The sequence below is a fragment of the Stegodyphus dumicola genome, chromosome X2, assembly GCF_044657685.1.
Source record: "Stegodyphus dumicola isolate Sdum_Otavi_A_Nest chromosome X2, ASM4465768v1".
In the NCBI taxonomy this organism is placed as follows: Eukaryota; Metazoa; Arthropoda; class Arachnida; order Araneae; family Eresidae; genus Stegodyphus; species Stegodyphus dumicola.
Window position 1 is genome coordinate 54,532,249 of NC_140781.1, and position 23,452 is coordinate 54,555,700.

The following is a 23,452-nucleotide window of genomic DNA, read 5'->3' on the forward strand; positions in this document are numbered from 1 at the left end:
GTCTTGTTGGATGTGCGCCAAAGGATTCAACCGTATTTTAAAGAATTTAGCGATTCAAAAAGTATTATAAACATTTAAAAGCATTCCTTTATTTTTATTTCATAGAATGATAAGTTAAGGGTTTACTTGATTTTGTGAACATTAGTTTTGTTTAAATATGTATTATGCAATATTTATTCGGTTTATACTCTATTGTTTTAAAGAAATGCTTACAAAAGTCGTCTAAAATATTTATAAAATTAAATGGAGATACAAAAGATATATTCTTTGTGGAATTTTGTTCCTAAATTAATTTAATTTCTTGAATTCTACTAAGACTGGTCAGGCGATTTATCGCTCCGTCTGGGAACGTAACTACAGATTCCGAAGAAGGTTTAAACAACATTTTTTTAAAACTTAAATTGAGTAGATACACGGTTTATGGTTACAATTTAAATCTTCGTACCTTGAGGGGATTTCAGATAACATAAATGTAAACTCAAAATTCTAAGTGATTTGTTGCTAGAGATTTACAATGGAAAAGTCTAATAAAAAAAAGTCTCGCGCATTTAGTTTAAATTTGAACTAAATGTGCGAGTTTTTTGCCTAGCAAAAATGTTAGCACTTGATAACGTAAGGCGCAGATCTGGGCGAGGAAATATTATTACGATCAGCGTCGCTGCCAAAACAAACTTCCAAGAACTTTGTTCTTTATTGCACGTATCTCATTTACATCCTGGTGAAAGAAAAGTAGAATTGGTAGGACTGTCAAATAAAAAAATATTAGATTAATTAACATAACATACTTTACATCTTTTCGTCTGTAATCCTTTGACCGAGTTGCTTTCATGAAGCCCGTTAGTGCCCAATAACTTTTGGGAGATATTTTATACCAAAGAGATTAAATTAGCTTAGACACTGAGCAGAAGTATATTATTTCAGAGCAGAAGTATATTATTTATATATGTTTATTTTTTATGCTTTCCGTTATTTTTCGAGTGAGTGCGAATATATATATTAATCAGAGGCATGTATTCAGGGTGCGAAATATAGGTTATAATTATCATAACGAAGTAAGAAAAGGAAATCTTTGTTCTTAAAAATATTTCTCAATTCAATTCTTTTAGTTTGTTCAAAATTTTAGGATCTGTTTTGATTGAATGCAAGAAATGCAGTTTGGCTAAGCATTAAAAATCTAAAACTAGCGTTGGATTACAATACCTGAGCATTTGAAATGATTGTTGATTCATAATATCGTATCGTTACGCATCAAATGTGTTAAAGGTTTTATTTGAAAACTGGCAAAAGGAAAATCTTAAATTTTAGTCTTTTTCCTTTAAATTTTCAGATTTATAATTTTGAGTTTTTTAAATTGAGACAGAATTGAATTTCTCTAAAACGTATTTCTTAAATGAAAGGAAGGGAAAGAAAAAGAAAAACTTATCAGACGGAGAAAATTTGCAGGATTTCCCAGCAGTGAAGAGCAAGAGTATTTCAAACGTTTCATTTAATTGTCAAAACTGATTGATCATGCTTTAACTATTAAGCTATTCCGTATTACTGGATGCAATGCAGCAGCGCTTTCTTAGAATTTAGGAACGCAAAATACATTTGTAAGGGTTTTGTAACACTAAAGTAAATGGATCGAAAAGATACTGTCTCTCCTTCCATACAAGAGGAAGTTGCTACTAATATCCTAAACCATCAATGGACATAGCAGCTGGACTAAACAGGAAGCAGATGGGCAGCTGGATAATCCAGACCCTAGTGTAAAGAAATTTCTACGGAAAATAATCCACTTTTATCCATACAAAAATCATCCGTCTATAGGAGATACGATTAAGATGATCCCAAGGAGGACGGCATTCGCTCCATTGGTTTCGTCCAAATTAGACATAAAAGATGTCATTCGTGACCTGTTCTTTGAAAAGCTAAAGCTCATTTTTATATGTATGGTGCAATTAATGTTTAGAATTAGGGAGAATGGACTTCATAAACCCCATATGTTGTTCAGAAAATTCGTTAGCTCTCAGTTTGGTGTGATTTCCTATTACACTGGTGTTTGCTTCCATATGAATATTCTTTCACGAATTCAGATTAATTGTGGTTTAGAAAACAAAAATCGGAGTTTTTAATGAAGCTCATTTTTTGTTCATTTTTATCTTCCCCCTTCACATTCTTGCAAATCCAAACTAAACCTATCATTAAAACCTCTGAAAATAACAGGAATAGACTCATAAAAACTTGCAGAAATAAACTTATTGAAACCTGCGACTAAATAACATTTGCAAATTATGCTAGTAACTCGGAGACTGAATTGAGGGCACATATGAAGCAATGATGCAAAAAAGAAGCTGAAGGCCCAATGTTTGCATTACTATATGTCAGACTTAATTGAAGGAAGAGGTAATGCAAATAAAAATATATATTTTGCTTCACTTTTCTTTCAAACAATTCATGCGGGAAATACGGTGCCAAGAAGTGATTTACAGACTTTTAATAGGGTGAAAGGTAGACGATGGATGCGAGAATAAACAATGTTATTTATGTAAAATTTCATTTCGCAGTAAACATGAAGAGCGACACATGCGGGGAAACAATCACTCCGTGAACGGTAGATCGATGTTCTACTGTATATAATTTATAACTCAAACTTCTTGACATTCGTTGAATTTTTGGCCATAAAATATAAGAATTATAACATTTTTAACCAGAAACCTGTCAATTTGCGCTTTGGCAAAAAATTTACAATTGGTTCTTCTCAAAACTCCCTGAAACCGCAGGATTTTGCATCTCTCATAAAAACCTGTATTTAGACAGCATTTATTAGTCAATTAGTAAATTTGTACAATTACTTAGTTTAATCTCTGTTTTCATAAATTTATTCTCATGACCGTATAAAGGCGGTCATGTCGCTCAAAGGGTTAAAACAGCTGCGACAAAGACATATTGAGTGTAGTTAAAGCCATATTAAGCGTAGTCTATTATCATCTGTTATATTCTAGAGAATGCTGCTAATATGTCTATTATAAATTTATTGTGAGTCGTACATCACGACGCAAGATTATTTTAGTGTTAGGAAGCTTCTCTGAAAGAATGTTGCTACGACGTAATAATGAGGTTAACAGTTCTTCGTTACCTTATTAAGCAAAAGTTATGGTTACAATTCTCTTTGTTCATCTTTGATAGCTGTATTTTATTTTAATGATATTTTATTTTATTTTATTTTGTTCTGTTTCAGTAGCTATGACTACAAAAGAACGCTTAGTTTTGAGTGATGTCCAAAATTAAGATTACAGATACAAAACATTTGGCTCGTCGAAAATTTTTTGGTTTACTGCAATGAAATTTTTAACAAAGGTATATCTAATACTATGACACAGGACCAATAACATAAATAAACAGAAGATAAATGTTTTGCGATACGCAAACGAAGCCAAGAAACAGTCAAAACATGACTCTTTCTATTTCCAGAATGATCTCTCTAATCTGTTTAATTAGGAAAGTGGCCCATTACATAACTTAACACGCTTTATAATGAATCCTTTTTTATGCCTGGAGGACTCTAGAATGATGCAACGTAATACAATGGCTGTTCATGAGCATCTCAATCAAGCTGTCTAGGATTTAGTCCCGGCGACTTAGTTTGCTTGCTTTCAATATGTGTAGATATAGGTACGAGCCAGCTCCCCTTTCAAAATCCTTCACAAAGACACACCTGCCTCTAGGATGATAGCCATCACGTGGTTTGGCGTAATCAAACAAACCGAAGCAAATCAGTTTTCCTCCTGAGAATCGTCGATGAGTTAAGCTCTAACTGGCCTTCCGTTGTTATCCATATAAATAAAGTCTTTTCCAACAGCTCGTCGGAAAAGCCTTAAATAAAATTTCAGGCCCTTATCCCCATAATGCAATACCGTCACGGTGCTCACATGGAAGACATGCGATAGCATGAGGATGTCCAGCCAGCTTCCTTCCTATATAAAGATTCCATTTCCACCTAATGGATCGATTTCCTTTATGTTGGATGCGTAAAACGGATCCCAGGCTTTTTCCAGCTGAAGAAAGAATTACTTGTGTATACTAAATCTCGATTCATCACTTCGAAGGTATTGTGACTTTCAGATTGCCTTGGTCGAGATTTCTTTGTAATGGTATATATAGTCCGGAATTAGTGCCATAAGCTGGGTACCATCATTCGACTTGTAACCAACGAACATCTCCTCTTGAATTTGACCAGACCCCAGCTTCCGATGCCTCTCCACAGTTAATCGTATAAAAGATTGCGAGAACTCATTTTAACTGAGATCAATTAGTCTTGTAATTCTGTTGTAAGAAACACAATTCAATAGACGAATTTCAGATTCGGAAAGAGGTAGCTTTAATATTTTCTTAAATATAGCCTTTCAATCTTTTAACAATCAGTAGATATTTACAAATATTTACTATCCTCTAATTATATATAACATCAGTTTTAAAACATTATCAGTAAATATTTTGAGTTATAATTTGAGTGAATAAATGTGTTTGGAACATTAATTTTGGATGCATTTTCATGTACCTTCATCGAGAACTTAGCAGTCAAAGTGAAAAACAAATTAACATCTTCACCAGTAGTTTTATGTAACATCTACTTGAACATTAATTACCGAAACAAGTTGCTTTTAAAAACATTTTCAACTTTCGTAAATAAGACAAAATTTTTTAAATTTTTTAATATGAGAGATGGGATGTTAATTCTTTTAATCTCATTTTAAAATATATGACATTTTCGGTAACATTAATCAGCGATCTACATAGTGTTTCCAAACTTAATATAGAATGTTTTGTGATATTAGGCTGAATATTTTTCTTTTCTAAGAAACTTCAAAGCAGATAAACTGTACATATCTAATTAAGTAAAACCGAATTAAGCTGAACAACACGTACTTCTGAATGCCTGTTCATATATTGCATGATTTTCTTACAGCATAAGGTATTTTATACATAAATCCTACGTACTTCTTGAGCAAAGTAAAGCACAGAGTTGAATTATAATTTTTTAATATTTTTAAACGTAAGAAAAAGTAAACATAAACAGATAGAATATTTCAAAGGCCAAATTGCTAGTTTCACGCTTAACGCACTGATGAAAGAATATCCTATTCACACAGGGATAAGTTACAGAACTGCATATGAAATTTTTCAGATCTCATCGCAGTCCCTCTTCTTTAGAAACAAAGTTATGGAATACATTCTTGAAAAATTAGGATAGGGCGATAAGTCTCCTGGCTGTCTTTACGGATCTAAAATTTGATGTTTAGGTAATTAGGTTCCGTACATATTGAGGAACTGCGTAGAATTATTAACTAGATTTACAGATAAAGAAATTGAATCTTTGGAGGAAATCTAATTCATAATTTTAAAATGTTTTCTGGTTAATTTTAACAGAAAAATGCTGACACATTAGTTTAAAGATCAATGATTTTAATAAGTAGAGGATTTAGTTTTCTACTGGCTACGAGCCACGTGAATGAAACGTTTCAATGTAACAGCTCATTCTAATTTAAATTCCCAATTTACCAAGCATTTGGTGCATGAGCTTTCAATGATTTTTCTTTTTCAAATGTCTTTTTTGAAGTCTTACTTCATAAAAGTCGATAGCTTGCCTGTTACTATTAGTTTTCGTTTTTGATTGTAAAATTTGGTTTCTTTAGCTCACAATGACAAAGCTTTCTTGGTTTGGCTAATGCATAACAAACAAACCAGGCAGGGGATGATAAAAGGATGGTCCCACGAAATTCAGACCCAAGGTAGGCTCTTTTAGGAACGACGTAGATGTTTTTTTTGGGGGGGGAATGGAGGTGGATAGAAACCTGTAAATAGCAATTTCTAGCTACTGTTAAGAAAGAAGAGGCATGCTTATCTAAAACAAATCTAAATTCCTTTATATTGAGATAAAGAATCCTGGAAAACTGAATTTTCTTTGTGTAAAACATTATGTGATCCCTCTTGTAGTAGGGTGACACGTCATAATGTAAATCACAACGTGTTTATTTGTTGAATGGTCGTGTACCCTGTAAAAGAAAATTTTAAATTAGAACAGTTCTTGCAAAAATAGTGTACTGTATTTTCGCAGAAATCCTTTTCTTAATCCTTGAGAAAGAACATTAAAAATAAAGAATTATTACTTTTAGGAAACCGAAAGGCTGAAAATACGGAACTCTGATTATAACGCAATTGTATTACAGTTTCTCTTAGAAAAACCCCTCAAAACGTTACTGCTCTTTAGTCAGTTAAACCGCCAGTGTTTTATTATAGTTAAATGAACCAACCAGTTAATTTAATGCATTGTGAACGCCTGATCATAAAACAAATTTTCTCTTAAAGAATTGCACAGTATTTGGGTTTCGTAGTATTATAAGATTTTATATTAATTAATTCAGTTATCTTATTAGTTTTCCTGTACTTTCATCATTTCCCATCTGAATGTAAATAGTTAAAGTATACATAAACAGAGAATTCTTGTATTTGTGAGAGAGAGAGCTCTTGGTGCTTTTGCTGATCGTTACTCTGTTATGCTTCAGCGCTGCTTCGGTTTTAGCTTCGGTAAGCTGCATTTGCTTCGCGAATACTTAGGACCTAACGAAAGTTTATTGAAGCGAGTGTTACTTGTACTTACTGTTCAATTTGACTTGAATGCCTGCTTTGTGTTTTGTTATATTTCTGAATTTTCCGTAATTATCAGGTTGAACTGTTAAAAAAAGAGGTTTAATTTTAAACTTTGAATTTTTGATAACTGTACTTATAAGATCGACTGTTAAGGCATCCGTCTATCTTTTGGATTCTAGTAGTTCGACATTTTAAAGTAGCACTGAACCATACAATAGGTCCATACTAGTAATGTTTAGGATAGAATGAAATTTGTTTTAACATTTTATTTCATGATCTGTTATACATGATGATATTGTAGTTTCGAGAACCCATATATTAGGGTGTTATAGATAACATGCACACATATGTGTCCTCGAAGTATCTGTATACAGTTTCAGAAATATTTCTGCATTATACTTAACCTTTTGCAAAGAAATTTTGACGAATAATCCCCAAACAGATCCTAGAAAAAGAACTGTGATGACAAAAGCTGCTTCTTTTAAATGAATCCAATTAGATTTAATTACTGTGAAGTTCTTTCTAGAATTAACTCTAATGACGTAAGTTGTCATCAGAGCTTGCATAGATTGTTCTTTTCATGGAATTTCATATCAAGGAAAAGAATAGTTTCCTCACATAAAAGCCGCAATTAAGAAGCACGTGATTAACGCAATGGACACCGAATGATAAAAATGAACAATAATTTTTAAACAACTAATTTAGTATTATGCTCGTAATAGATATGCAATAATTCACCGTGCAAGTACTTTTTGCCGTAAGAATTCTGACTGTGTTTCTATTTACTTCTTTACAGTGTTGCAATTTCTTGTTTGATCTGTAAGGTTTTTTTATGTTGATTAACCAGTTATTTTATGTTTTAGATCTTTACTATCACTTCTCCCTTCCGTTTTCCAACCAGAATGAAAATTAGTTCGCGTATATTTACGGTTTTTCGAGTGTAAGAAAGAATGTCTTTTACCTCTTGAGGCCACGTTAATAACTTGCTGAAGTATTAAGATAACATTTGCAGTCTTAGGACTTGCATTATAATTGCCAATGGTGAATATGCATGCCGGTTAAGGTTTGAGCCAACTTCATGTTAATTGGTATATGTAGCCTTAAGTTACTAGTTTATTTAAATTAAATTTTACATTTGACTTCCTGTTATTTTGTTCCCCTTCTTTTTAGCCGTGAAGGCTGTCCCCTTTCTTAGACCAGTTTTTAGCTTTTGCTTCTTCCATTTCTTAGACCAGTTTTTAGCTTTTGCTTCTTCCATTTCTTAGACCAGTTTTTAGCTTTTGCTTTTCGAGTGTAAGAAAGAACGTCTTTTACCTCTTGAGGCCACGTAATAACTTGCTGAAGTATTAAGATAACATTTGCAGTCTTCGGACTTGCATTATAATTGCCAATGGTGAATATGCATGCCGGTTAAGGTTTGAGCCAACTTCATGTTAATTGGTATATGTAGCCTTAGGTTACTAATTTATTTAAATTAAATTTTACATTTGACTTACTGTTATTTTGTTCCCCTTCTTTTTAGCCGTGAAGGCTGTCCCCTTTCTTAGACCAGTTTTTAGCTTTTGCTTCTTCGATTTTTAGCCGAAAGGCACCCGCCTTTCTTTTAGTCGTTTTGACTTTACTTTGAGGCGTTCCCCCCTTTCTCAGCTGACGTGCTCTGTCTCGTTTTAGCCTATTGGCTTTCTTAGTAACTAATACCTTTCTCCTCCTGCCTAAGACGGAATAAGATACCGGAGTATCTAGAAGCGTAGATTCAAAACCGCTTACTGGCAGCAATCGTTACAAAACCCGCAGTTGCTTTCAATAGCAGGAGCAGTTATAAGAGTTTGTTGTTGTTATTATTGTTATTTTAAGTTATCTCCCCACAAGTGATTGGCAAATTTGTATGCATTTTGTAAGCCTTCTGTTCTTCTTAGTTTTAAATAAATGGTCTTTTACACCATTCTCAAGTTTTGGCTATTACTTAACGTTAATTCATTTAACGTCAACCAAGTGTCTGGGCACTTTGGATGATTACAATTTTTGGAAAAACATATTGCTCTCAATTAGTGTTTTTATATCATGTTTTACACCATATACGGCTCGTAACTTTTGTGTAAATTGGAAAAATGCAGCAGATTGTCCATTTGAGTCGCATTTGGCTGTATTTAAAGCAAACCTTTTTAATGACGTATCCTTCCATGCTTTATGGTCATTACCAAAAAGTATTGCTAAATGAAGTTTCAAATCTCTGCTCTGTCTTCCAAATGGGTTAGACTGTGAGTGATAGCAGATAAATGTTCAAAGTATAGCATTATGACAGCACTCGTAGACTCATCACCATTTTCTTTTATTATTTTTCTGGGTAACCGAATCGAAGAAAGACTTCTTCCAAAAGAGTTGTAGCACATTCTCTGGCCGTTTCTTTCAAAGAAAATAGTTCTTTCCTCTTCGTGGCACAGTTTTGACAATAAAAATCCATTTTTCAGCAGATGGTGTTTCAGGAAGATGACTGAAAAAGTCATTTGACAGGGTTTCAAAGCATTGAGCATGGAGAGGAGCTTGAAATAACCCAGATGACTTTTGATCGGAGGCTTTATAACTACAGCAATCGATACAGTTTTAACATTGTCCGCTATATCGTTTCTCATTCCAACCCAGTAGTATGGTTTTAATGTTCGATAAAATGTACCTTCAGATCCATGGTGACCATGGGAGAATCATGATATTCTTCAAGACTTCTGATTTTCTTTGTTGAGGTATAACTAGTCGTGCTTCTCCTTCCGAATCAAGAGAATATCGGTACAACACCTCCTCTGTTCATAATATATCCTTTTCCAGTTTAAGTTGCACAGTCTACTTCTTTCTCTGGACTCTCAAATGCTTCAGTGATCTTTCGAAGATCATCACTTTCCAGTCATGATTGGAGTAATTCTGCAGGAACAGTAGTTAGGATTTTGACGGAGATAGCACAAACTTGACAAGAATCTGTACTTGAGTGTTCACAAACAGAACGAGATAATTGATCAAACAATACAGTTTATTGTCCAGCTGTAAAGCCCAACTTGCGAGCCTACCAGTTGGTGACTTTAATGTCACCAGCTACTTAAGTGGTTGGTGGTCAGAGGTGATTGATACCAGGAGCAGGTTTGTACGAAAGATTGTTACTTGCTTGACAGTTTTTGGTGACGGCATGGATTTACGTTTTGGTTGTTGGAGATCGGCTCAATTTCCTTTCGGTTGTGCACTGCTGGTCAAAATGGTGTTGGAAACAAACTCTTGAAGCATCGAGTCGTACTGCTTAGCACATTGAATGGAAAAAAAGTTTCAAATAAATAAAAACATAAGTTTCTTTTAAGTTATTGTTAAAAAATTAATTTCTTTTAAATCACTGTTTGAATTTAGCATTCTTTTTAAATTGTTTATTTATTATAAATGTCCAAAACGTTCTGTTACACATTTTAGTTTGTAATGTACATGTTATTTTGAAACTGTTATCGGGTACATTTTAAACTATAATACAGTTTTCTCCTACATCTTTAAAAATTAATCCTGTAACAAAACGCATTTTCTCTATACTTTATTGCACTTTTATCTGGAGGTTTGCTTTCCTTATGTGTATAGATTATTTGCAGGCAATACATATTGTAAAATACCATTACAAACGTTAGAGTACTAGCTGATTCGATACGCCGTTAGGACTGACTTTAAATCCTGGGTAAAACCTTCCTGACTGTAGTTCCTATGTGAGAAGAAACACTTAACAATCTGTCAATCCGAAAGTTCTTTCGAGAGGCTGTGGTAGGTATGTAAGTCTCTAATAAATCACACTGGATCGAATGTAAAGTAATAAACAAAGAGCGTTATTCCACACAACGTTTATAGAGGAACACCAAAGACGAACTAATACATATACATAACTATGACATCACAGTTTCTTTTTACAAACACTACCACCATCTATTGGCAATCGGAGGATACATAATCATAAACTTATATTTAACAGCAGGAAAGGAGAAGTTTACGATTGTAAGGTTTATCCTAAGTTTTTAACAGTTATCTTTATTTAGAGCTACGTTCCTGTCCCTTCTAATTTCAGCTCACAATTTCCTACCGGAATGTGTTTTTAGGATCGCGGTTAATGCAAATGGGTAAAAGCGGTATTTAAGTCGAAGTTCCTCCGACTTCGTTAGAGGACCAGAGATGTGACACTACATTTTTTTAATGTAGAGCGAATGTAACACTACATTACACCTTTTGGCTACATTCTATCTAAGCTATTACTACGCTCGGCTGTATGCAGGTCCTTAATAGCTTCGTCAGCTTAGTTGATTTTTAGGGACCAACTACTTAGAGATCTTGATAGCTTCGGTTGTATCTTTCAGTTAAGTTTTATTCCTTATTAATTTGAATCCAAGCCCAAGTAGAGGCTTTTCTGTACGTCCTGAGAAAGGGACCATATGTTAAATTCTTATTTTGAGAAATAAAGAGTAATTAACCCTTCTTGAGTTTTACGTATCTGTTTCTGAACTAAAGCGATTATTCGCTTACCTGTTCACGAAGTTCCTACACACTTAGCTGTTAGATAAAAGTTTGGAACCCCACACGATAATTCTTTAAGGTGTTACTGTCCAAAACCGAAATGGAGCTTAGTTATAAGCCCTTCTTTTCCCGAATTAAATAATATAATGCAATTCATATTATAATAATTTTTTTCGCTAGTCTATTAAGCTAATTTTAGAATGAAATGATACTTTCAGTCATTTTTATGGCTGATGTTTTTCATAAAAGTTTATTATTTTAGACAATATTAACTGTTATTATTCCTCAAGTACATTCTAAATCTTGGAAATGGTATTTTTAAAAATTGTTGAGTTTTATTCAGCATTGATGCAATAATTAAAAAACCTTCAACAAAACAAATTTCTTCTAGTCCAAAGGTGGAAAAAGATTTAAAATTGCAGCTTTCAATGTATTTTATCTAAACTAAACTGCTCTCAAGCCAAAATACTGCTCATCAGCGTGGGCTACTTGACTGAATTCTACGTTTGGATTTAGTTAGTGTGAAAGGCAGGGAGAGATTTCGGCATTTGAACGACCTGCGAGAGAGAAAAGCACTCTTTGCTTTGACCTAGTTTCTCTGGCATCGCTCTTGAAAATCAATCGATGAGGACATTGGAACACTGCTAGTCATGTGACCTCTGGCGCCATTTGTATCTGGGGAAGTGTCTTTATCCTTCCATTAATACTAACTTATAACTAATATAGCTCTATTTATTTGCATGCAAACATATTTATCAACAACTGCAGTTTTTTTCAACGCATTTTGCAACTTCTCTTTTGGTGGTAATACATTCCAATTCAAAGATCTCATCTTGTCGCGCATAAATGAAGATAGGTTCCTTCTTTGAAATGAAGATAGGACTACTTAATGTTTACAGATAGACAACTCAGTTTGGGTTTGGTTTTAATTTAATACTTTTTTAAAGACTGCCATGACGCATTTCTGAAGGTTAATCTGTGATAATTCCGATTTCTTTTTATGGCAGCATATTTGCGCTTTTGAGGTAAAAGGGGAAGATTATTGGTTTTCTACACTTTTAAATATTAGCTTAAAATAAATGCAAAAATTCCAAAGAAAATAAGTGATATAACAAGTATAAAAACAAATATTAAATAATTTTTTATATATATTTTTGAAAGGCCGTTATTGTTTACTCCGTGCTAATTTTGTATGCAACTTTGTAGAAACGTTAGGTATTTTTGGGAAGCAGGCAAGATGAAAAATTAGCAACTCCTTCGCCGGGAATCGAACCGCGTACCCCTCAATTACGCGCTGAGCGTGCAGACCACTGCACCACGAAGGCTCGCTAAGAAGGCGGGAAAAACACCTTATATACTCTCCCTTTTAAAGGGCGACTGGGGTATTTTAGGGGACCCAATCGCCAAATCCTGGGTGAGGAGAATCATCATTTAGTTCGGGCGCCACTGTAGAGACATTAGGTATTTTTGGGAAGCAAGCAAGATGAAATTTTGACAACGCCTCCCCCGGGAATCGAACCGCGGACCTCTCAATTACGCGCTAAGCGTGCAGACCACTACACCATTAAGGATCGCTAAGAAGGCGGGATAAATACCTTATAACTTCACTTGCAGGAAGTATTTGTTGCAAGCTTTGTGCACAAGCGATCTAACAAAAACATACATAGCTACGTTTTATATAATTTAATCTTGTCTATAGTTAGTAGAATCAGAAGTCTTCACCTCACGTTAATTCATAATGAAAGAAAACCATATAGCAATTTCTTCTCTCCCAGCTAGGCATTTCTGTTTTGAACACTTCGTTTATAAATAGGATTTTATAGTCTTTATCTTGAATTTCGGTGCTTGCTTCTTAAACTAGTAGGCCTATCGTAGCTGCTTAACACTGTTTTAGATGTTAAACTGGAATTTGAATACAGAGATTATGCTTTTAAAATATTTTTAAACTTTTGTAATGTTATTTTTTTTAAGAGTAAAACTCGTTTTTGAAATATTAAGCTCTAAAACGAAGTCTTCGAATAGTACACATGAGTTATGAATAAGTAGAATAATACAACATTAATTTGTCCATCATAGAAAGAATAAATATAATTATCAAAAACTTATTAGCTCATTTTAGAGTATTTATTTTACATTCGAGCAGTAAAAAACAAATCTGAAACAAGACAATGGTATTTCATGTAAAATAAGCTGAATTGAAACGATTTTTTTTTTTTCGTGATACTTAAAATTTTCGAAACAGAGAAAGTACATGCATAAAAGCAATTCTAAATAACCGTATTATGAATGAGACTTTTTTTTTGCTTTTAATTTGAAGTAAAAAATTAAATTTTTCTGCGTATTATCTGCTTCGTTGCCCATTTTTATTCATTTTAATAAGTTCAAAACTTGGCAGAAATTTGAGTTCCATCCCTTGTTATATTTTATAAAGAAACGCAACTGAAAGCTTTAAGCAAGACTAAAGATTTTTTTAAAGATTTCCAAAGTACGTCGTCAGTCAACAAAAACATGTGCAAAAATGGCGTGTGTCTCTTCAAACTGGATCAGCTTCCAACAAAAGTCACTTTTGACGCATAAACTTTTTGTTTGGTTCAATATACATATGCCAAAAAAGTAAAGAGATTACTTTTCAAGGGGTAACAGATTTCTTTCTTTTTTTTTCTCTGGATATCGAAACTTTCATGATACGCGTCATGCTCAACAACCCTAGGTTTGTATACAGAGGGGCAGTAAAAGAGATGAACACAAGCGCAAAATGCAGTTTGTGTAAATCACCCAGATTTTTTGTTCTAGAATGTGAATGCAAGCATTAGTGAGTTTCTTTTCAGTTAAACACCTTTAATAAAACTTGGCAAAGCGTGACTGGCGCTTGTGATATTCTAGATTATATTTTGCCACTAGACTTATTGTGAAACCTCTTTGTTCATTTTAAAGCACATCGTCGTTTAATGGATACTTTCAGCTTAAATGGTCTCTTGCATTTAAATTTTGCTTGCAGGCTAATTAAATTCTAATTTTAGGCTAAAGCGATAAGGACTGTGCTAATTGCAGTTCTTCATCACTGACACTGAAGACCTGTTCCCGCTTATTTCTGTTGTGGTGTAACTAATGCCTTTTTCTGGCTTTATCTGAATGTGTAGTCGACATTTGCTATGCCTTTTAGATTAAGCTTGAATATTCACTTTTACTTCTAAAAGAGGTGCATGAAGGTCTGATTAAAGGAAATAAATGAAGCATAATCTAAATCGTTATTATGCTTATCTCAGCTAATATTAAAATAACGTACATAAATTGTAATTGTACACGTAATGTTGCAAGTAATTCTGCCTGAGAAATTAGATTATAGCCTATAAGGGAGCAAACTCAAGTGTACAAGTGTTACTGTATTACTCAAGTGTTACTGTTATGAGCCTTTATAGCTATTGGTATATTGATAGAGGAGCTGGCTGCCGTAAGTTTGGACTGCGGTTTGAATCCCGTAAAAGGCATGAATTTGTACCATTTTCCTTACTTTTTCCAGGTTTTGTATCGGTCTACTTCTTGCGGTGCAGTGTTCTCCAGGATGAGACTGAAGTATTAGTCGGGACGGACTAGGCCGCTCCCGACTAATGCTTGAAAAAATTGTTTGGCCTCTTGGCCAAGCAGATAGAAACCGAATCTGATGTTATTTTAAATGGAATCTCAAACAAAATCTTTATTTGTTGAAAAATGAGTCTTTTTGAATTTTTCGAAAGATTTTCAAAGCAGCATGATTTAAACCAACTTAGAATAATAAACAAATAATACAATAGATGGTGTCTGCAAATTCATATTTTTCTTGATAATTTAAAATGTTCGTATTATATTCCATATTTATTATAAGCTTTAGTTGCTTATATTCATTATTTTTTAGTAAAATTTGTCTTTCATTTAATTCTTCAAACCTTTCTTGCAATGGCGTTCTTTTTGTGCTGTACAGTAGAATTTGTCTTATTCAGGCTGACTTGAATAACTGATCATATTTTTGGAAAGAATGTTTTTGGAAAAATCATTTCCGTTGCCACATTTGGGAGAAAATACAATGCGATATACTTAGAGACAATGTATAACTTCACTCCGAAAGTATAGTTTTAGAGAACTGTCAGTTTTGAATGCTGAGGCTACGTTACATTTTCAATGGTTACTGTCTCTAACTTTTGGACGACCTTTTACAATACAGAAACGGAACACATTAATGACTTAAATGAAATTAAAAGCGCTAGAAAGTATAAATAATGAAATCAAGTTGGAGAACTATGAGTTGGATATGTAATGTACCAAAGTTTGGGAACAATATTGCGGATAAAAGGGCATACGGACTAGAAATTTCTTTATGATTTCAGTAAGCAAATGAAATCATAAAAGGTTCAGTCTGTTTTAAGCAATGCTTTCAGAAACTTATGGATAATTATATTACTCGTATATCATACAGACTTCAGAAAGATATTTCAAAATGTATTGCCTACAGGGAAAGAAATATACGACAAAAAGAAAAACTGTAAGCATTAACAGCCAGCATTCTATCAAACCTTTAATATAAGCCCCACCACATCAAATTTCCATTTTGACACTTGGCCAGGCAGGCATGGAAACTGTAGACACACAACGATCTGAGAGATACAAATGACGATAACGTATTAATAAGTAATTTTTGTCTTCTTTTCGGAGAGATCTTTATATTTTCTGTGGTCGATTATCCGATGACTCCAAACGGCCACCAGCTTTACGTTCGCTCTCATTTCAGTTCTGGAAATTTAAATCACATTGTACGCAATTTGTTTCTACTCATATGATGCCTGTACCATTATTTCTTCTATTGTTACATAATGTTTTCAAGAAATGTTTGATGGTTTTTTTATAAAAATGTAAAACCTTCGAATGCTTAAAGCCTCTTTCCATAAAATTTAATGTTAAATGCTTCTCCATTTCAGACCATTTCAATTTGCGAGAGGTTTCACAGGAAAAAAAAAAAAAAAAGGGAACTGTTATAGCGAAAATGTATGCAATGGATAGCAGAATATCTGCCACTGAAAATTTTTATGAAAAACTAGTGTGATTTTCTACAAAAAATTCAAATAAAATACTTTATTTAAATTAAATTTTTAATTAAACTAAGTATGAAATAAATATTGATATGCATTTTTTTATAAATACATACATTTTTATTTGATTTAAAAATTTTGGTTTATTTAATTACAGAAAGCTCTCGAGAAGCTATCTGTCTAAGGAGAGGGATGCTTTCGTGGAGGGCTTTCTAAGGGAAACTGGTTCCTACACACGTTACACATGGGGACGGAACGGATAATAACGGAAGCATCCATACAGTCACTGGGACTCGAACCCAGACCGAACTACCAGTGTTTAGTGATTTTATTGCTCGCCGCCAGCGGGTCTTGATTTAAAAATTATGAACGTTGTTTTAAGTGGATTTCAAATTAATTGATCATTCGTTTATTCGGTTTGAAGTCCGGTCTCATAAAGGACAGTTTATCTATAATCTACAGCACCTGAGCAGTTATTTTGCATCAGAATTGCACCAACCGAAATTTTCCAAAGATTATCTGTTACTCAAACTTTAGTATATTGATGCAGGAAGTAGAGTGCCTGTTAAATACTGATATGGAACTTGTCATTGACCATGCAGACTTAGTCGTTTCCGCTTCAAATTGCGAACAAAACAAAAAAAAAAACGCAATCTTTTATAAAACATCTGAGATACGTATGCAAGGCTAGAAATAAAGCTGAATGTTTTGGATTTTAAATTTCGAATAGTTTTACGACTATAATTTTGCATCTGTTTGTCGTCTGTGCATTTCGGAGTTATTCGCCAACTTAAATAACTTTATTTATGTGATCTCACATTTGTTTTCTTCAAGTTCATTTTTAGACTAGCATCTTTCAACACTAAAAGTCTTTCGTGTATTTCCTAGAAGATTACGCTTCAGATTATATCATTTAAATAAATATATGCTAATTTTTCCAAAATAGTCTTAAACGTTTGTCTGTCTGGCAAGTGATAAGACAACCGCATAATCTAAAATATTGTATAACACCACTATAAATTCCTAACTTGTAATGAACAATATTTTATATGTATTCTTTAGTTTCAATACTGTTTAAAAGTATCGGGTACAAAGATTTAAGTAAGATCTTTCTTATTATTTTTTAACATTTAAAAGAGTGTTAACCACATTCTCTATTTTGTTGAAATTGCTGCTATTAGCAGATAGACATAATGAAAATGACAACGAAGCATAGAGATCCGTGTGTCCATGTATATATATGTGTTATATATAAGTCTATTTTTGTTCTAAGGAAGTACTCCTGATTTACAGTAAATGATGTTTATGGGTCAATATTTTTTTTTCTATAAAACTTCACGGCGTAACATTGAATGATTTGAAATTTGATTCTGTTTGCATGTATCTGATGATTCTGTATGGCAAGGCTAGTTATTATTAATTTCAGTATATCGGGTACAACATCAGTGACACATAGCGTCTCACTGAAGGAAACAAAAAACAATTTCAGAAGGTCTCGTACTCTACATACACAGTGTAATCTTAAAGTTGTAGGATTCCTCACAGTGTAAGGCTGAGTTATTGTTGAACGTGAAGAATCTTAAGAACTGATAAGCGAATAATCGCTTGGATTCGTGTGACAGAAAACAACAAGACAGAAGGGTAAACTAGCCCTTTATTATTTCAACTAAAATTTAACAAACTCCGTCTTGGAGTGTACAATTAAGCCGACACTCGGGCTTCGAACTTGAGAGACTAAGAATTAAACTAAAGAGATATATCAGAGTTGGCCGAGCGTAATAATAGCTTACGAGAGAGAGTAGCCTAAAAAGGCCGACGCGTGCAGACCAAATATCTGGTATCTCTCTCACTAAGACCGAAGAACGTCGCGGTTAAATACCGCTATTCCTCATTATGTATTCAGAAGTGATTCTAAAACTACGTTCTGGCCGGAAGCAGTAAGGTGAAGTTAAGAATCAACAGGAAAGGAACTTAAAATTTAATTGTTCATAAAATTCGAGAAGCATAAATAGTAGCACAATGCGCTGTTCCAACAAATGCATTGAAAAATATGGGAAGTTCGTGAAATTCTTGAAATCCCAAGTTTACAGGGGTCGGCCGACGTAATTGGTCATATTGAAGGAAGTTATTCGCCATCACATGACAGAAGTTGCAGCTAAATCTTCTCAGATGCTGTGTGGAGTATCATGCCACCTCTTTAATAGTCATTCTTGTGAGTGCCAGCCGTCAAACTGAACATTTGTAATGCTCACTGCTTTGCGAATTGTGATGTGCCATTGTAGACGTAATTCTGACGTAGGTGTAAAACGTCAGAAACATTGTAAATTCGGACGCAAGTGAATCAAAACCTGTCGATCTGACAATATATTCTTATTAAAATAGCCTATGTCTTTTTGTAAATTTTTGTCAAACCTGTATCGTGCTAATGTCTATACTTACCGAATTATTGAAATTTTACTTCTCCTGTTACCTTCGGATGACCTTAAATATGTACGATTCTGGAATTCTATTACATATTTAATTGGCTGATCTTAGTCCTTACACTGTAAAAAATAGTTATTTTCACTAATGTTATACTATTTAATCTCGTTTTAGAGGATATCAGCATTTCAGATCATAGCTTACCTCATATCTCGTTTTATTTTCAATGTTTTATAATTTGAACTTTTCAAGAATTCTGTTTAAGTCTTCCCTCCCTACTCCGATTCGATCTGCTTGAGACTTATTTCATTCTTGTGCGTTTTAAACTTCCCTTCCTTTCTATCCGTTTCTCTTTAAAATTATGTTCTCATAACTGGACGTATTATGACTGGACATTTTCTCCAGTTCGTCAATTTTATCGTATCTTTTATGAAATTCGAACTAGACCTACAAATTCCATTATTAATTTAAATCATTCAAATAATACCTGTAGTTTCAAATGTCTTTAATAGCCTGAATTTCTGGCTGTAAGAGTGTAATATGACATTAGTTACTTCTGCTGCAATAACTGCAACAACATAAACACTTTCACCGTAAATTTTGCCAAATGTAGCATTTTTCTGATATTTAACTATATTTTTCAGTTACTAGCCTTAGGCGAGTTTAACAACGGGCGTTTATAACTGCAGTTTTAAAGGACAGTTTTTTTAAACAATTCAAATGTGTAAATTGACGGATCTTAGAACCGATTTCCTAGTGGCTGGTTGTTTCATTTAATTAAGGCAAAGCACACGATTTCCTAAGGAGATTTAATTATGTTTTGCTGTTATACTTTTAAAGCCTTTTGCTGGAATGACAGGTTTCTTGCATTCTGAGATGATGTATTAAGTATAAAATGTCTTTAAATTTCCCCCAAAATCCATAGCTGATACTCAGCCAAAATATGCGGAAATCGGTTCCAAGAAAGCTTTAAATGAATAGATCAATGCATTCCCTACCATCACAAATAATTATTTTGGTCTTGAGACGTCTAGTATTTTTCTAGTAGTCTGGCACACGTTATTTCTTCCACGATGTCTTTTGAAATTCGTTAGCTTTAATAGCATTACGATCAGAAGTTTTATTAGTCATCAAAATATTATAAATATAAAAGGAAAGAAGCATAAAGAATCTTGAAAAGATACGCAATTTTAAGTTATTTTTTTATGTTTTAGAGGACATGTAATTACAATTTTATTGTTAACGAATATTAAATGTTAGATTTTTTACCTTATTCAATTCTTAACTGCTCTCTTAATATGGTGTTGGTATTTTAACATTGTTCAGAAAACAAGGACTCTAACAGCACTTTGTACATAAGAAAAAGACGAAAACATCATAGAATATGTTAACTGAAAACTCTTTACTCTTACTGGATAAAAGACGTACGTAATAAAATTTAGATCTGAGGATATCTTTATAATCGCAGGGATAAGGATATCTTTATAATGACAAATGGCTTTGCTTAAAAATGATTGAACGTAAGTTTCAACGGACATAAGAACGTACATTTCTTCAAATTCTGCTGAAGCTAATTTCTACGAAGGTCATATTAACTAATGTGTACATTCTCAATCAACCACTACTTAATTTCACCGTTTATGTAAACTTCATTTTAAAATTCTGCCTATCAGCTTCCTAAAAACCATTATTTAACTGTTTGGGGAGAAAATCCTTTTTGAGTATCAGCTCCTTTGTAATTTAAATTATTTCTAAAGCATCGAAGGAAAAGTTTTGCAACATTGAATTAATCATGTAACAACTTTATTAAATATAGAGCATCAAGTATTTTTAATTTTCATTCAGTTGGATGTAATAAAAGCTTAGGGCACTAATAATAAATTAAAAGAGAAAATGGCTTCTGCTTGTGACTATGCAGTTAAATGAATAAAATAATTTACTTCGCTTTTATTAATCGCGATATAAAATTGTAAATAAATTCTGTAAATAGAACTATTTAATCTATTAATCTCGTTAAACTATTTTCGCCCACCAGCGGCCGAGCGGTAAAGTCGCTGAACACTGGTAGTTCGTTCCGAGGTTCGAATCCCGCGAACGGGCTGGCTGCACGGGCGTTTTCGTGGTTTTCCCCATGTGTAACGTGTATACGAGCCAGTTTCCCTTAGAAAGTCCTCCACGAAGGCATCCCTCCTCTTAGGCAGATAGCCCTTGAGGCTTTGCCATAATCACACACACACACATACACACGTTAAACTATTTTCTTCATTTAGTGCATTAATTATAATACCCATTTTAAGTTAAAGCTTTATTGTTTAGAAACCTTTTATAATTGTGTTTTATTTTCTGTTTTTTAATCTCAATTACACGTTATCAATGGTGAAATTTTCAGCCATTATTAAAACACAAGCAATACATTATTAGAAAGCTATGAAATAGAAAAAAATAAATGAACGTCATTTGAAGAATAAAGAAATCGCTTTGAATATTCGGTTTCGAAAATTGGATATCATAACAATGTTACAACGAGCATTTTACTTGAAGGTAAAAAACCATCCCCAGTTCATCATTGTGCGACAAGATGGCAAACTTCATCATTAAAGGCGCTAAGGATGCAAACTCAAAACGCTTTTTACTCCCGCCTGCTTTATATTGCAACATACTTTTAAAAAATGTAGAAAACTGCTCAATTAATAAAGTTTTTTCATTCTTGTTTAAAAAGAGAGCGAAATGTTTGTTATTCAATATGTAAAAATTTTCAAATTTTTATATCCAATAGATTTTTAGATGTTGGAATTTTAAAATCATAAGCGTCAAACGGTCTAAAAAATCGAGTATTTTCAAAAATTCGCCCAAAATTCAGAAATTAAGGTAACATTTTTCATACAACTTTCATTAAAAATTTTCCACTGCATTTTATGGCGCAAACAGCAAAATTCTGATGTGCAGAGTTTGATCGTTTAAAAATATATGCAAAAAATTCTTTAAACATTAAAGTAAAAAAAATCTCAGTTGAATTCCGCAAAATTGCTTCACCATATTGCATTGCCATTGATAAACAGTCTATGAGTACTAAATTTGGCCTTGGTAGCTTACCAGGAAGTAGGTTAAAAATCGAAGACAAAATTCCACCCACAGTGGAACACCAGGAATGAACTAAATAAAAGCTTATAAAAATACCCGAACAAATGGAGCCAAAATGCTGTTGCCCTAAGCCGCAATAGCGTTGAAGACTGAAGTAAAAATTAGTTAATTTTTGTTTTATTTAATTATGGCAAAATATTCAAGGGCTATCGTCGTAAGGGAAGCCATACCTTCGTGAAAGACCTTCTAAGGGAAGCTGTCTCGTACGCACATTACACATGGAGAAAACTACAAAAAGGCCCATGCGGCCAGGCCGTCCGCTGCGATTCGAACCACGGACTGAACTACCAGCGCTTCGCGATTTTACCGCTCAGCCGCTGGCAAGCGCTTGAAGAGAGAAGACGAACAGTCAAAATGAACGCTAGCAGTTATTCTAGATACATGCAATCGTATAAGAAAACACATTTAAAATAAGCCAAACTTATTCTTTATCATCTTGATATTTCTAAGCATGCCTGGAAATGTAGTGAACGCGAGCTACCTAAGTGTCAAGGCAAGCTATCGAGTAAGTAACAAAGAATACTTCCCAAATAATTAAATAGTGATTAAATAAAATTTGATAGGTCTACAGCTCGTGGTTCAGTCTAAAGCTAAGGCATAAAACAAAGTTGTTCTATTTCTAATACTAAATTTAACAATAGGCTAAATATTTCTGAAAGCTACAGAAATCAATATTTGGCCAATACGAAAAGGTACCTAGAGTGGATCACATTAGCGAGTAAACTTAAGTATCAGTTAGTATCACTAAGAACTCACGTTTACTGCCAAAAAAAAAAAAAAAAAAAAAAAAAAAGGCTCACACACTTCTTGCTTCATTTACGAGTCAGCAAATTCTCCTGAAACTCAAGAGCAGTATGAGTCTCAGTTAAGGACCGATCATTCTTACTTAACTTGTACATATCTTAAATTTGCATTAACGTCTAATTTGAGTGGATTATTATGATGAAAGTTAAGAAAACATAGCAAAATATGCAAATTTAAAGCTTAACTCTTAATTTTCACAATATTACATCACTCAATCCTGCTAGGCATAGTTTTGTTAGGTTTTTCACTAATGAGAAATAACGTACATGTTTTTTGAATGTCAGAACAATAAATAGAATTTCACAGGTCTTCAAGCTGTTGGTCTTAAAACATTTATAGCATAAACATTCCAATACTTTTCTTTTGCCATTTACTTTCTTGGGAAACAGTTTCATACATGCCAATTTAATATGCACTGCTGGAAGATTTGCGCTTTTGCGGCCCCAAGGCTTTTCATTTGAAAGCTTTTTTTTCCAAGAGGTGGTATATGCATATCATTTTTCTTCTCACAATGGTATTTTACTGCCAGAATAACCAAATAGAAAAAAGAACCAATATTTAATATCAGACGTTTGAATTCTTTACTTTCCAGCAACACGTTTTCTTAAAATGATCTTATGCTAATGTGTTTCCGTTCGAATTTGTTTCGAGATGATCTTGTTGGTGTTGGAATATTTTAGATTTGTTGACGGAGTTCTAGATTTGTTAGAAAGAAGTGCCAATTTAAAGTATGTTTTGCTAAAACATTGCTTGCTACTGATTCTGAAGGAAAACAATTGCTAAAAGAAAACAACTAAAAAGACATATGACGACTTATGGGAAGCACAGCAGTTGGCACTATTTTTGTACCTGCAGTGCTATATATTTTCCAGATG

General features: G+C 33.4%; 1 protein-coding gene across 1 annotated transcript in view; it reads left to right on the plus strand.

The window, feature by feature from the left end:
* LOC118198440 (fasciclin-1-like) overlaps positions 1-23,452 on the plus strand; it is a 233,288-nt gene that overhangs the window by 48,765 nt on the left and 161,071 nt on the right. The window lies entirely within an intron of this gene.